General features: G+C 39.8%; 1 long non-coding RNA gene across 1 annotated transcript in view; it reads right to left on the reverse strand.

Moving 5' to 3' along the window:
• Positions 1 to 15000, reverse strand: part of LOC138046170 (uncharacterized) — a 25079-nt gene that overhangs the window by 884 nt on the left and 9195 nt on the right. The window contains exons 3-4 of the long non-coding RNA XR_011131715.1: positions 10405 to 10470; positions 1 to 511 (exon numbers count right to left, since the gene is read on the reverse strand). The exon at positions 1 to 511 is cut by the window's left edge and continues 884 nt beyond it. This is a non-coding gene — a long non-coding RNA (uncharacterized lncRNA). The remainder of the gene's footprint in view (positions 512 to 10404; positions 10471 to 15000) is intronic.

Below are 15000 nucleotides of genomic sequence, written 5' to 3' on the forward strand. Positions count from 1 at the left end.
ACTCCTTTCATGTTACTTAGCTATTCCTTTCCCATTATATATTCAATGATTTCGATATTCGAGGTCTACGGCATCCTTGCAAGGTCGTGAAATCCTTTTATTACATTTAACATTAATAAATCAGTTGTTAGCTTCCGTTTAAACACGGTCTGCAAGCACATTTTTTGGCAACCGGGTAGCGAATCACTTTGGTCTGTCCGTTGCATGGCACTTTTATCTCTATTATAACGGATTTGATGGGAGCACAGCACGAGCAACTTGACGCAAATCCAATTCTATGGCTGAAAGGTCTTGCTGATGAAAAACAACCACCACGACAACCGTATGTTGGTATGCGAATGTCACATTCGTCCCTCCGGATGAGCCATCCTTTATGAACTTCACAGGCTCCTCTTACTCTCGGATATGGTACAACTTTTTTTCTTGGTTTGGATTTTGCTGTAAGAGCTGTGAACAGCAACGTTATTAAAACCACCAACTTCGTAATGCTGGAGACCATCGTATTCAATGTCTGAAAGAAACGAGACACAAATTGGTAAAACTTCATAAACACTTTTATACAGTGGCCGGATTATACGGTAATGACAAAGGAGGAATAGACTGAGAATGGCCAAATCAATGTCGAATCCTTCATTAATTCCTCAATCTTAAGGGCTTAAGAGAAGAAAACCTGCATGTTAGAAATTCATCCCTTCGAGTTGACCGCTTAAGCAAAGTCTCTGGCTTTGTAATACACTTTTGGTCCTGCTTTAGAAATTAACACCATCTCAAAACTGAATACACAATTCGACAAATCCGACAAATCGGTAAATCCGACAATCTGACTACTGAAAGACACTTGTCAGTTTATAGGGCAGCACGGCACACTAAGTTCAAGACAGTCCACGTCGAGAGATCACCGAGACGGCTGAGTTCATAACAGTAGCATCCAAACGTGAAGTATTTTTACTTTGAAATGTGAGGTTTCGAAATTAATCGTATTCAACACGCTAAAGTTAAAAGGCCCACCTGCAAAACAGAGTCACTTGAAAGGTCACTTTTTGGGTCCTACAGTAGTTCCGCGAAATGATTGGCGGTATCAATTAATCGATGCCTTCTACAAATTGCTTTCGAGCTTCGACACGCTTACTTCTTCTGTCGGTTGTTAAGTGTTTGCTTAACAATAACTTCTTATACATAATGAAAACAAAAGTAGTCTTTGTTTGCAGTGACCTCTTACCTATCGCAGTTTGACACCTGAACTACGTGGTTTTCATGCCGCTTTGCCTGCTCCTTTCATTAAATCAATAATTCTTTAAATTTATTTTCACCACAAGAACCTTTTTTTATCATTGTGTAATCAGTGGTTTTACAAGGGAGAAATGTTATCCATTCAATCCAAAAATGTGCACCATGCATGGGGAGAGAACACCCATTTTCATCGTCTGCTTTTAAAAGAGATAACTTTTTAATGTGGAGCATTCCTGGTGACGCAATACTAATTGCAGTCAATCAGGCATTTAAATAACACTTAACAGATAAAATTGCTAAAACAATAGGAAAGGCATTCAACAACGACAAGATCATTCCTATTTCACTCAACATGAAAGGTCATTTGTTTCTTCACAATAATCCAACGCAAGCTACATTCTCGTAAAATTATCAAAGGTCCTGCTCTATTTGGATTAATCCTTTCAACTGCAATCGGCTTAAGTTGAAGTGGTTAAAGTTACCGAAGACACACCTTTCTCCAGCCGTTTCGGGTAAAAACACATTTATTCCGGCGAAACGTCAAAACCAGACTCTTCAGTCTGTGTTGAACAGAGCTAAAGCCTGCGCCCAAGAAGGTTTCAACCGCCTCGATCTGGAATCGGAGGCCTGGTACCCCAGCATTATAGCTGTGGAGCCAGGAAAACAACAAGAAGTGAACCCAAAATCAATATGGCGGAAAAGGTGGTGAATGTTGTTGCAAAATTAAGACAGCGTGGGAAAAAGGATCAACAACCGAAACTCCTATGCGAACTAAACTGGCTTAAAAACGTCGTTACCTATTGTTTTTTTTTTTGGAAAATGCCAAAAATTTGGGTCGGTCGGACGACGCTAAACAGAGAAAAAAGGGGGGTGGCCTTAGAATGAGATAATCGAAAATGTTTTTGAACGGAATCAATCGGAAACGAATTCGTAATGGAATTAAAACGAATCATTTGCGAGTACTGTACAAGTTAACACCAATTATAATCCGTTAAGCTAAAAACAAATCGTTGCATTTTCTCTCCATAAGAATTTTGTACATGGTGATGTTAGTGTTCAAGTCCAAACTAAACATTATGTGAACGGTAAGCTAGGCTGAGCGCGAAGATTTATCATATAATTTAAACGCACTGTTTTTCAATCATTTGACCATCTCCAGACAAAAGTTCAGACAGAACTACAGGAGATGCAGGACCAGTCATAGCAGGCTGAGGAAATTCAAATCGGGCTAGTCTCCTCTACATACGAAACGTCAAGGTAGTTTTTTTCACTACATCTGCCCCCGCCTAAGATAATATGGATGGCTGTTGACGTGTTTTCCTATTAATATGTGCTGCACGTTGTGATGTATTCATCTTATGCTACATGTAATTAGGTAGGTAAACGAAAGTGAAAGATGCAAGGAAAGGATGGGCAACAACGCAACAAACACCATTTATTTTCAATTTCCATCAACATCTATTTGATACGCTATGAATTGAAAAGCAATTTACATAATCACACAATTATGAGAAATGCCTTTAAAATATGATAGTATAACAGGAACAGGAACATGAACCAGAAGGTAACATTTCGTCGCCATCTTTTTGCTCCACGTGGTTCTTCCCACGCTACCTTGAAATACCGTAAAATAGGAACAAAACTCGGTTATTATATCCGGATCGCTGATTATTATTATCTGTGAATAACTGTTGTAAATTTCATCGAAGATTGTTTGAAAATGTTGATACTGAGGCTGTGCTTTTGCTTTCTGAGGTTGCGTCTAGCAGTTTGTGAATTATTTTATCTATTTGTTGGATTGTATTCAACTTTAAATTGTACATTAACTATGAACTGAGCAAATTCTATTCTATTCGAGTTTGTCGCCCCTGTTTCTAACTTGTGTCTGGCAAATCGTCGCCCCTGTTTCTGATTTGTGTGGAAAAATCGATTTCTGACCCAGGCATTATGATTTTTTTCAGGAATTGCTGTAAATATTCGAAAATTACTCACCTCCAATCGCCATTCTGAACAACACTTCGGTTTTCGATGCTTCTTGTGACCTTCTGCCTCGTGACTCAAGTTACCCAGAACAACTTGCGAACTCGGTGAACAATACCGATACCACCTTGCGCGCTCGGTTGAGCAAATCGAGATTGCTTTCCCCTACACAATATCTACCAGTTTACATATTTTCCATTTTTACGCGGGGGCTTCTAGGTTGCTCCTTATTGCGGGGGCAATAAAAAAAAAGGACCAGGATGCGCTAAGAGAACGCTGTTCTTAACATTTTAGTAAACTGCGCAACAGACCCTCTTAACTGTTCACCCCGCAGCTGTAAAACATGTTCACGAGATTGCTGTCCAGGAACAAGTTCACGGGTTGCTCGATCTGCCGCCGTCCCTGGAGTCGATCAAAACTATTTCCCAGACAACCTATAGTAGAGCATCAGAAAAAAGATGGAATATCTGCTGAAAATTACAATTTCATAGGTACCAATGCTTTGCTAGCTTTCCACGAAATCCTGAACCCTATCTAGGAAGAGGAGTCCGTGCCGGTTGAATTACGAGACGCCCTCATTGTTTTGTCCGTGTAAGACTGAACAAGGGTTGCAAATCAGACTATGGCATTTACAAGGGGATCTCACTTCTGCCCTTTGCTAGGAAAACTTTTGTGCGAGTTCTCCTGAAGAGACGGATCCCTGTCCCCGTGGAAAATCTACCGGCGGCTCACTGTGGCCTTAGGCCTGGAAGAAGCTCAGTTGAAACGATATTTGCTGTGAGTCATCTTCAGGAGAAGTGTATAGATCAAAGCATGAGCCTATGTTAAGTCTACGTCGACCTAACAAGATATGTTGACACCGTCAACAGGCAAACCCTCTGAACAGTGGACAGTGCTAGTCGAATAGATTGTCCTCGCAGTTATGGGAAAATCATCAAGCTCCTTCACCAGGATGACAGTGCAGAGTGCTATCCCCTGTCCTATTCAACATCTTCTTCACGTTCACGCTGGTGAGCTACCGTCCATTCAGCCTCCTTCCTGGGACTGCTGAGCCATCTACGAAGACATAGATGAACTTTCGCTGTAAGGCCGGTGATAAACCCCAGATCTTTGCAGTCTTTCATTTGCACAAAAAGCAACTGTTCGTGACCACTACAAAATCACTTAAAACTGCGATATACCTTTTTTGGTATCCCCTCCAGACAAATGTTTGCTCACTTGAGCGGTCCAGCCACCAAGTGAGTCTCTCTCCTTTAGTTCCATATAGTTTACACCTGTCTACCAGGGAAGAAAAACTTTAAAGGGAATATAAACGACCACCGCCGTAAAGCGAAATGAAATCAACACATAGCACTGGCTATATCATGTATAAGTACGGTCAATTCAGAGGGGACATGATTATTATCATTAAAGTGGCTAAAACACAAGCTATTATCTTCCTGGACAGTGGCAGCACAATCCAAGCCGCAGGCATTGTTGACGGTGATTGAAGGCACATCGCTTTCGTTCGACATCAAAGATCCAACAACAACGTTCTGACTCGTTAACCACGGAGAGAAAGGACAACTGCAACGCTCCGTTTACCCCGCGTGGAACAGGTCGTTTTCGTTAATCTGTCAGACTGACAAATGCGTTCTTTAACCGTAGCAGGTCTAAAGATTCTCTTTTCAACAAAGCCCCCATAACGTTTGGATACATGAAACCCAGATAATTGGTATGGTCGTCTTTCAAAATCAAGACGATAGCCAAAAATAACCTCAACGATGCTTGTGTCCAAGGTAATCAACCTTCCGTCAGCAGGGCTATGAATAATATCACCCGCAACAAATATTGCGTCAGAACAACCTTACCGTGCAAGATGAGTAAGCATCTCACCCTTTGCGCCGGCTAAGTTTTCTGAGATGATCTATTGGCCCGTAGATGTTAGTCTTCACCGGATAAGGGGAGCTTTTTGTGATCATGAGGTTCATGACCCGGCCGATTATCACGTTTTTCCCCCTTCAGGGAAACTTTTAAAGGTGTTTTTATGACAATTATTTCAGTAGAAAGGGACCTAGATCTGCAGAGGACACAGAGAGAACAGTGTCAATCGAGGCAGGTTCAGCCGTCAAGGCTAGTTTTTGGATCTGTTGGGTGTACATTCAAATTTCGCGTCTTTTAAGTCCCCATATTCTTTCATTCCTGTTTTAATGCTATTTAAATGGATGAGTCGTGGAAAATACCGTAAATAAACACGACAAAAAAAATCCCCTTTCAGAATAAGCAACAGGTCGGTCTCCCTGCATAACTGTTTGCATTTTTGCTGTCTCACATAACCTCCACATGTCAGGAGTCAGTTGATTTTTTACTTGACTTGTCCACATGTTAGGATAAGGAAGAGAAGGTAGAGGTAGAGAAGAGGTAGAGAAGTAAGGCAACAGTGTAAATGAATAACAAAGGTTTGATAAATGGATCTTTTTAATAATCTGGAACGAAGCGGAAGGTTGCTTATAGAGAGCAGAAAGCTGCTTGTGTATATATACTTCAGGAGTATAGTCTTAATACACTCAGAACATATGATGAAGATATGGTCTCAGTAACCCGCTCTGGCGAGGGATGAATAACTGCAAATGCCCGTCTGTCAGTGCTAAGGCTTCGCCGAATGCCAGCAGAAGATTAGTATTCATAACCCTCTTCTCTCATGATCGTTTACTTATATCAATTCTTAGGTAAATGCCTAATGCTCTGGTGATCCAATAAATGGAAAAAAAGAGATTGAAACAAGTATCGGGAAATATTGGAGGCAGATAACGAAAGCCCAAGTTAGATGGCAGAGGTCATTGCTATACTAATGCGAGTTTAAGAAGGTTAACGAGTATTTTAATTTGAAGTCAAAGGTAAATGGTCACAGCATTTCAGTACAAGATCACTTGGTACAATTCTCACTTACGCTTTTACCAGTACGCCGAGTCATGCGATCATAGTATGAAGCACAAAGGGGCTGTGTTGTTGTTAGGCGTCTAGGTATCGGTTTACCGACTTTATGTTGAGTCAGAAAGAGGGAGAATGCTCATTGATGCTGCAGACTACGTCATCGTCGAGGTTCGAAGTTGACCAAGTGCTTTAAAGTTAAGGAGGCAACGTCGTTACAAGCTGTTAAAAAGAAAAATACTTGGACGAACGAGAGAAGAACCAAACTCAAACAAGGAAGACGAATCAGCTACAGAGAAAGGCATTACAGCAGAATTATGGAATGGACCGGGATAGAGACCCTCAATACAGGGATGCATGGTTAAGAGACGAGTCAAGACGAAAAAAGACACCGAAGGCAGAGTGCAACAAATTTGTGCTGAAAGTACCTCTCACTCGTTCGCAAAAAGATAAAATTCGTATCCCCAAGCGGTCATGTAATGTTCTGTTTATTTTATAGATACTGATGAAATTTCCACTTTTTCACTTTTTTAAAATTCATTTTCGAAACAGCAAAATAGTGCAATTAAAGTGGTCACCTATCGCAGATTGCCTTTCACAAAAATGTTATGAAACTCGGATATAAAGTTATACAGCTGAAGGGGTTTAGAAAAATCCATCTATAACTTTTAGTTGCCCATATGTACGCGAGCCCGGACCAAGAGGTCTACAATCTTGGACAGAATAAAATGGAACAGCAAACTTCCAAACCCCCAAATCAAGGATGAAGCCGCGCAAAAGCCAAAACGCGCCATTTTCCCATCCTTGGTTTAGGGGGAGGGGTGGGGAGGGGTGGGGGGGGGGGGTACAAATTACCCATCTATTTTGTCCAAGATTGTAGTTGTAAAGAGCCTGGTCACGTGATATATGCTAAAACGTACAACACGGAGAAAATCACGCAACACCACTTGACAGATTGCTTATGTCACGATGCACCCGACCACGAGGTCAGTTTTTAAAGAAACACGGAGGAAATTAAACACACGATTCGAGGTTGACTGATGAACGAAAGTAATAAAATATAGTCAGTGCAGATCAATGCCCTTCTACTGCTGGCGTGTCTTTCACAAGAGAAATCGGCACTGCAATCAGCTATGACGGGTTCATTTTAGAGGTATTAATCACTTTCAAAATAAGCTGGCAATATCACTCAATGATAGTGACAACAGGGCCAATATGTCGAAAATATGTCCAAAGATACTTGAGATTCCTTTTAGTTTGGTACAATTACCCATCTCGTTAAAAACTTTAACGTTGATCCCTCAGTTTTGCAAAACGAAACTTTCGAGTTGTCATTATAATTTCACATTAGCTAATGTATGAGAAAAAACGTACGTACTAAACAAACGATGACGGAGTTAGGTGTATCAAGTGTGTCTTTTTTTTCTAGCTTTTCTTGTTCGTTGGACAAATTTAAGGCAACTACAGGTTCAATTCAATTGAGTCTTATGAGGACTTCTTGCCTGCGGATTTCAGTAATCTATCATTGAACATCCTGATTACGTTGGTAAGCCACGACGTGCATGACCTCAGTGGTCTCGGTCCATTGGGATAAACATTGTCAAGCATATACTTTTTGCAAATGAAACAGATGACATAAAACCAAAGAAATAGCAAACCACGACAAAAAACTAAGCCAAAAAACAGCAACCCAATTGAATGGTTACTCGGTTGAGCCCGGAGTCCAGAGTCAATAACCCAAAGCCAAATGAATTCTTCTTGAAATCTAGAAGTTTCACCTATTCATAATATTTAAGGCTATTAATTTCAAACTTCATTCATATTCAATGTTATTAAATACGTGCGTGATGTTAGATCAGTTGGTGCTTGAGTTGAAAGGCTAGAAAATACACATTTGTCTGCTTCTGTCTGGACTGTGACATTGTCTTCCGTTGCATGCTGTTGACAGTAGTGAACCCTTTTTGTATATTCACCTTCTCAATATTTGTAATTGATAGCAGCAATGTCAAACAACGATATAAGAAGTGATAAACTCTTACAATTACTTCGTCCCAATAAAACGAGAATTTTTCTACGAAAAAGTAGATACTACAAAATTGTAACCAAGCAAATTTAGTAAAGGACGGATCCATGAAGTGTTGAAATTTTTGCACTTTTCCTTCCCAGTATTAAACTGTCCATATCAAAGCAGTCACATAAAACCTTGGTAAAAACGTTTTCACGCCTCCTAAAATTCCCGTATCGATATAGAATGAAGATATTGCTCAAAACAAGCCATTTACGCGGTGTTTTCAGTGCGATGTGCAAGCAACCAAACATAATCACATAAGGTCATAGAAGCAAAGATTACCGTACGACTAGGGGGGCGAATGGTAAAATACGAGACTCGCCGAGACGCCGAGATCCTAGTTAAAATTCCGAGCCCGAGACTCCTTGGTAAAAAGTTTCGAGATTCAAAATGGGTAAAAACAAACCATGCAAAAACGAGACTTCGAGACTTATCAAAAACCCTTCCGAGATTTCAAGATCCGGCTAAAATTTTCCGAGACCCACGTTTTTCGAGGTACCATTCGCCACCCCTAAAACTAATACACAACTGAGATATTTTTTCGAAAAGCCAGGCTGGGCATACTGTTTTGTTTTTCTTGCATTATTTTCTATAACTGACAAGCTAATTGTCACGTTTTCAAGGGCAGAATTATGACCTTTGTTGACTATTCTCTTTTGCACTTCGTACGGAATTATGAAGGATCTTGTCAATGCCATGAAGTCTGTAACCTGTAACTTGCATATGCGCATAAACTTGGTTCAGTTTCAAACAGCTGCCATTGTAACCCTCTCGTTTTCTTTTCGCTGCTAAAGTTAACCTCTAATAGACGTGTCGGCCGTTTTTTGATTGAGTCATTGAAATGTATCGCCGGGTGCTTAGAGGCTCAGCCTAATTACTGTTTGACTGGGACATGGCTTGTACTCAAAGAGCGAATGAATTGAGCTACAACTACCACGGTGTTTTTGTCAGTAATATGATTGTTAAAATGTTTATAAAACGCCTTACCCGTACTTGGAAAATAAGTAATCAGTTGCTATGAGTGTTCACCGTGAGCACAAAGTAAGCAGCACGTTAAGTGGTTCGATCACGATTATCTGATGGTAGTTGGTAGCACCCTGCACTAGCTTCTTTCCTTAGTGTGCGTTTGATACAAGGTCCTGCTGTTTTTCAAGCGCAGAGAAGCCTGAATTACTCTTGACAGTTTTCTTGTTAATGAACTTTGTATGAATGGAAGAGGCAAATGTCATTAGACCCCAGGACCCACTTGTAGGGATTTTACATAATGACAGCTGTAAGTAGCCAGTGCATTCCGTTTCGGTAGACAAAAAAACGAGATTTTCATGGTCCTTTCCGTGAGGGGTTGAAAAAATTCATCATATTTCACAGTAAAAATTGAGTAAAAGGGGTATATATGGAGACCAAAAGTTAGTTTGTCCTCTGTGTTTCTGGTTGGTACATGTCTGTGCCTCGACCATAAATGGGTGTGTCTCCTCTGAGTTTCGTTTTCGTGAGCCTTTTTCTCTGAGAAGGCACTACGAAGTCAAAACCACAGAGTGATAGTTTGATTAACGACTCTTCTTCTTCTCGTTATACTTTTCCTATGCAAATTATACACGCTAGACCATGCATAACGGACGATCGATGGGAAACATTACTGTTAAAGAAGACATAAGATGTTTGCAGCTGGAACCACGCGTTTTGACTGGGCATGTAGCTTGACGGATAACTTGACATAATTGGGTCTTGAAACAAACAGGAACCAAAACGAACTATAGGGAGGACTGACAGATTTGTCAAGTTGTTTTTATTAACCGCACGTGATATACTGGCCCTCATGTATAATCTTTGTTGCACCATAGTGATTGCTGTTATATAATTATTAGAAAATGAATAGGCCATTTCCGATATCGACTTCACGATACAGTAGATTTGGAGTAACAGCTTAGAACCCGATCGTCGAAGGAAAAATGATGAAGTTGTTGGTATATCATAGTATTTCGGTGAACAAGCAAAGGTAAAAAGCAATTCCATAAACTAAGTTAAGGAGTTGTTTTTCTTGCGCTGTATGATTACCATAGCTGAGGTTTTAGATTACAAGGAACATTAACTTACCATTATAGACTTACTTGGAAACGAATTTGGTATTTGAGAGCGGATTCATAGGAATCTAGTGACCATAACGCTCTTCCTTCAGTAGTTAACAAAAGAAATCTACTTCAAACCTTTCTACTTACTGTATAACGAAGTAAATGCAGGTTCCCCAGCTGCTTAAGATATCGCGCACACTCCAAGGGTTACAGCTGTTGAAATGAATAAAGAGAGAGACCATTTGATGACTTTCGATTAGTTCATTTCCTAAGGGTATGAAGTAGACCTGCTAAGGTGGTAATTACACGCCTGTTTGACTGACAGGCGTATTTTCCACTCTAAATTACTTTAAATTATTGTCACACCCACAGAGTAGGACGAAATGAGGTCATAACCAAGCACTGATTCCATGTGGTAGAGGGACTCAATCCTCTATAAAGATTTTGTTAGAGAAAACGCTTTTTTTCCAGACTGGAAGAATCTTAAGTACGGGGGAACTTTGAGTTAAAATAGGCGCAGGGATATGAAGGATACTTCACAATTGTAATGAGGCAGATGCATGCATGTCAAATAATCGATTGCCCACTAACACGCTAAGGACTCTTACATCCAAGTGTAATAAAAAAGACGAACAATTTGATAGTAATAATTCATTTACGATGCGTTTATCAGTTCATTTTAGGCCTGTGTTTATCATCACGGGACTTCAGATTTGTTATCGCCTTACGCAAAATTAGTAAAACCGATGCCTTTTATCCAGCCTCATCTCACCTTGCTTGACCCACTTTCCCTCTTTTATGCCTGACTGAAAGTTCTTTATGACTACAACAAAATTTTTAACAGAGTGACTGAAATTCGGACGAAAGGTCTCAGAGATCTCGTCGCCAGATCAAAATGACCCGTTTTGAATCTAATCTGCTAAGATTCTGGTTTGGAAACCAAGTCAACACATGCACAGAGATTTTCTTTTGGCTACCGTGGTTGGTAAACACTTATAACCAATATGGCCCCTAAATACAAGGCTTCCAATACTCCGATTATGTATCAAAAATTTAGCCAAAACAAGAGCTCAGACATATTTTTAAACTTCTTCTGTCGCTGTTACGCATGCAAGCTTATAAATGAAAGGTTTCCTCTGAGCTGGGGAAGTCGAGGCTTCAAGAAACTCTATTTAACTAAAATAGGGTTTTTTCTTAATGGCTTTTTGCGTGCATCGTTGTTTGCAATAATTACACTTGAGAAAATGACTGTTATACTCGATAAAGGGGTTGGACACACTCGTAAAGACATCAGATCGAGTGGGGATAGTAATAACTTAGTAGATATAGTTAATTCTCTGCATTGGTATAAGACTATTACAGTATATTGACCTTAAATCCGAAGGAGGCTATGAAATGAACCGCGAAGTTCGCCTTTCCTTCATCTTCAACTCTTTTCGAGAAATACGCGCATGAGTTGTTCGCGAGGGTAAAGTCTCATTTAAACGCGCTGCTTTGTTTGTCTTGAATTTGATAAAGCGGAGGTTTTGAATAGGATGGAACTTTTCATGCAGATCAAAGTAAACAAGATTGATTCCAACAGGAAATCACCGAGAAGTGTCTGTCTTGCACGGAGTCTCCCAGCAGTTTGTTGGGAACGCTACAGTCTTCCCATTCGTTCTACGGCGTAACAAGTACTTAGTCAAAATGGAAAAAGCAGGATTAAAAGGCCAATGTGACTTTTCTTGTGAACAACGCATCGTTGTCACCCCTCAACATTAATTATCGTGACTTGAGTTGTGTGCTAACAAATTATCAGTTTCGGAAGAATTTGGGCCATGATTGTAAGTCGTTGCAGTTAGTTACTATTTCTTAAGCAGTAAAGCAAGGAAAGACCCCTTTTCTTTGTGCTAAGTGAAGACTTTAACTTCGACGGTCCAAAATGTGATCATGCTTAATTCGCACTTCGAGTATAAATGTCTTCCGTACATATAAATATATGTGTATAATATATATATGTATATTAATACGATCTTCAGGAAGAAATTCCTTTAGTCAGTGTATGTTGCATCTGCTAACAGAACCTGAGAGGGCTGTGATGTACCTGTCAATATGTTACTTTTTCCCTTATTTGACTACCATTGTTGCCAGCGACATAAATCAATTAAACACGGCCAAACATTGTTAATCAACAAATATTGTGACGGCTGTTCAACAAATGTTAGAGTGAAAGCTTTTATCTTTGCGGATATCGAAAGTCTGGGTTGCAACCTTTCAAAAAGTGGGTTCGCAAGCCGTGTCATGCGCACTCACAAGCGTTTTCATCACGTGATCAGCCGCCATTACAAATACCAAAACAAGACTTAAGCACTTCTTTGATCTTCTTTCCTTATTTCAAATTGGCTTTTAGTTCAGTGAGGTATCGGCGCTCGAAAGCTACAATGTTAAAATGTTACAAGCTCCAATAAGCTCAAGTTAATGAATGTTATTCAGGCTATTTTAAAACGATTGCTATAAATCATTAATCATAATCCCATTTTCCACGACAAATCAAGATGTTCATGGAAAAAAAAGTTTGTAAACAAAAAAAAAATACTCTTTTACTGAAGCGTGACGTATCGTTGTTAACACACGTCATCTGAGCGTTTTCTTTTAAGATCAATTACTTCAAAACGGATTATGCGATTCTTATAAACAACTTTACCGACCACTTTCTATAGGAAATGATTACAACGCCATTGACTTGCGGTTCACCAATAATGTTTCATTAATATAAATATATTATCACAAACTATTACCTAAAGCCACCGGCAAAGAATCGTCACCGAGATGAAAACCCATACTACGTACGTTGGGCAAATGGCTTACGTCTACTCTTCTGTTGACGAACTCTTTGAATTTGAATAAAGATGATATAATGTTCTTGTGGGCCTTTAAGGAAAGGCATGTAAGTCTCTTGTGCCATTTATATCTTTAACGGTGTTGAACTACTTTATTACAGCGCCGTGAGCTGAACTTATAACCTCATATATTCTCCCTCTTAATCTGAGCAGAGTTCTGGGTGATATGATGCAACACGGTATCAAACCGAAACAGCATTTTAAACTTAGAAGATCTTCATTAGCACATTATACAACAGAAACGACACATATGATAACAAGTGGTCATGACAACTTTAGAGCTTGCGATATATTTACCCTAACATAATAAAGGCATGATGATAAAGCAATCACGTTCACAGTCACTCACCATCACTCTTACCTAGACAACTGAAGCGTGATCTTCTGGGTTAATTGTAGACACCAGATGAATTCTCTAGACAAAGTTACGTCTTTTTAATGCTGTGATAACAATTATTCCAATCCAGCAGTGAGAAACCAAGTAATTTATTCAACGCCGTTTATTTTTACATAAACAATGGACTCATTATGAAGATGAAAAAATGAGACCTAATTGTCACTATGACGCTTTATTGTTTAAATTCACATGAAAACAAAAGGCTTTTAGTCTCTATTTGCTTCATGGCCCAAGGCTTTTGCCGGTACGTTGTGATTTAAAACACGATATCAGCGTTTTGTTCACTCGCTATTTCACTTAAAAGGAAAATTAGCAAGAATTACCAAATGAGCTCTTTGGTCTTGTTGCCTCTGTTTGTTTGTCCCCTTGCCGGTTAATTACCCAGTTTTATTTTTCAGCTTCTCGTGTATTTGGATTGTTTATGTGAGTGTTAGCAGTAGATATTGGAAGCGTTTGTTGCCGTTTGCCGATTATATCTACACCAAGTTTACAATCTACAACCCTTGAACTTAAATTCTCTCAGAACCGATTCCAAACTATCGTCGCAAAACGTAGACCAACCAAAAAATCAAACCGATCACGATCGGTCCTCATCAATAAAAGAAAAAAAAAAGAGTAAAAAGCTAACTCACTGGCTTAGCGCCGTTTGCGGAAAAAATGAAGAGAGCCTTAGTTAGTTCATTAATTTGATCTTATAGAAAATATGGAGACTGCTAAGATAGTTGGAAACAGCGGGGGTTCTCTAGAGACCGGGAAACGGGGATGACGTATCTAATAGAGGATAACAGTAGCTTACAGTATATCTTTGCACTAAAATCTACTTTTTTTGGAGTCTGGACTTTTTTATCAGACTCATTTGAACCTATTATCTCAAACAGTGGTTGTTGAAATGTGTTAACTTGCAAAAAGTCGGCTGGCACACTGCAGTAAACACGTAACTAAAGAATCTTTCAACTTGATCACTGACACATGTTTAACACATATTTACCGAAACTACTGAAGAGCCTCGTGATTCACCCTTGTCGCACGGCGGCCATATTGTGCCGGGAGACCAAAAAAGGTTTGTTTTACCACGCCAAGCCTCACCCCCATGGTTTCCACTGCGAGGCTTGGCGTGGTAAAACAAAGCTTTTTTGGTCTCCCGGGACAATATGGCCGCCGTGTGACAAGGGCGAATTTCGAGAAAAACAGAGCATGATCAGTCATCCGTTTCGGTGGTGTACAAACTCACATTCGGATTGCACATGATCCAGTACCCTTGTTAGGAATTCGGACTATTGGGTCTTAAATTTAAAGAGAAATATTAGAAGTCTAAGTGTTCATCCAAGACAGTTTCCCTGATCAACTTGAATGTGGGAAGAAAGCATGCAACACATAGGGTGAGTGAACACCTCGCTTTTCATAGCTTTCTTGAGGTTGCTAAACGAGGCTCGCTTCTCATGAATTTGTCCCTGTGGAAGCTTAAAC

Source organism: Montipora capricornis, chromosome 1 (genome assembly GCF_036669925.1).
Source record: "Montipora capricornis isolate CH-2021 chromosome 1, ASM3666992v2, whole genome shotgun sequence".
Lineage (NCBI taxonomy): Eukaryota > Metazoa > Cnidaria > Anthozoa > Scleractinia > Acroporidae > Montipora > Montipora capricornis.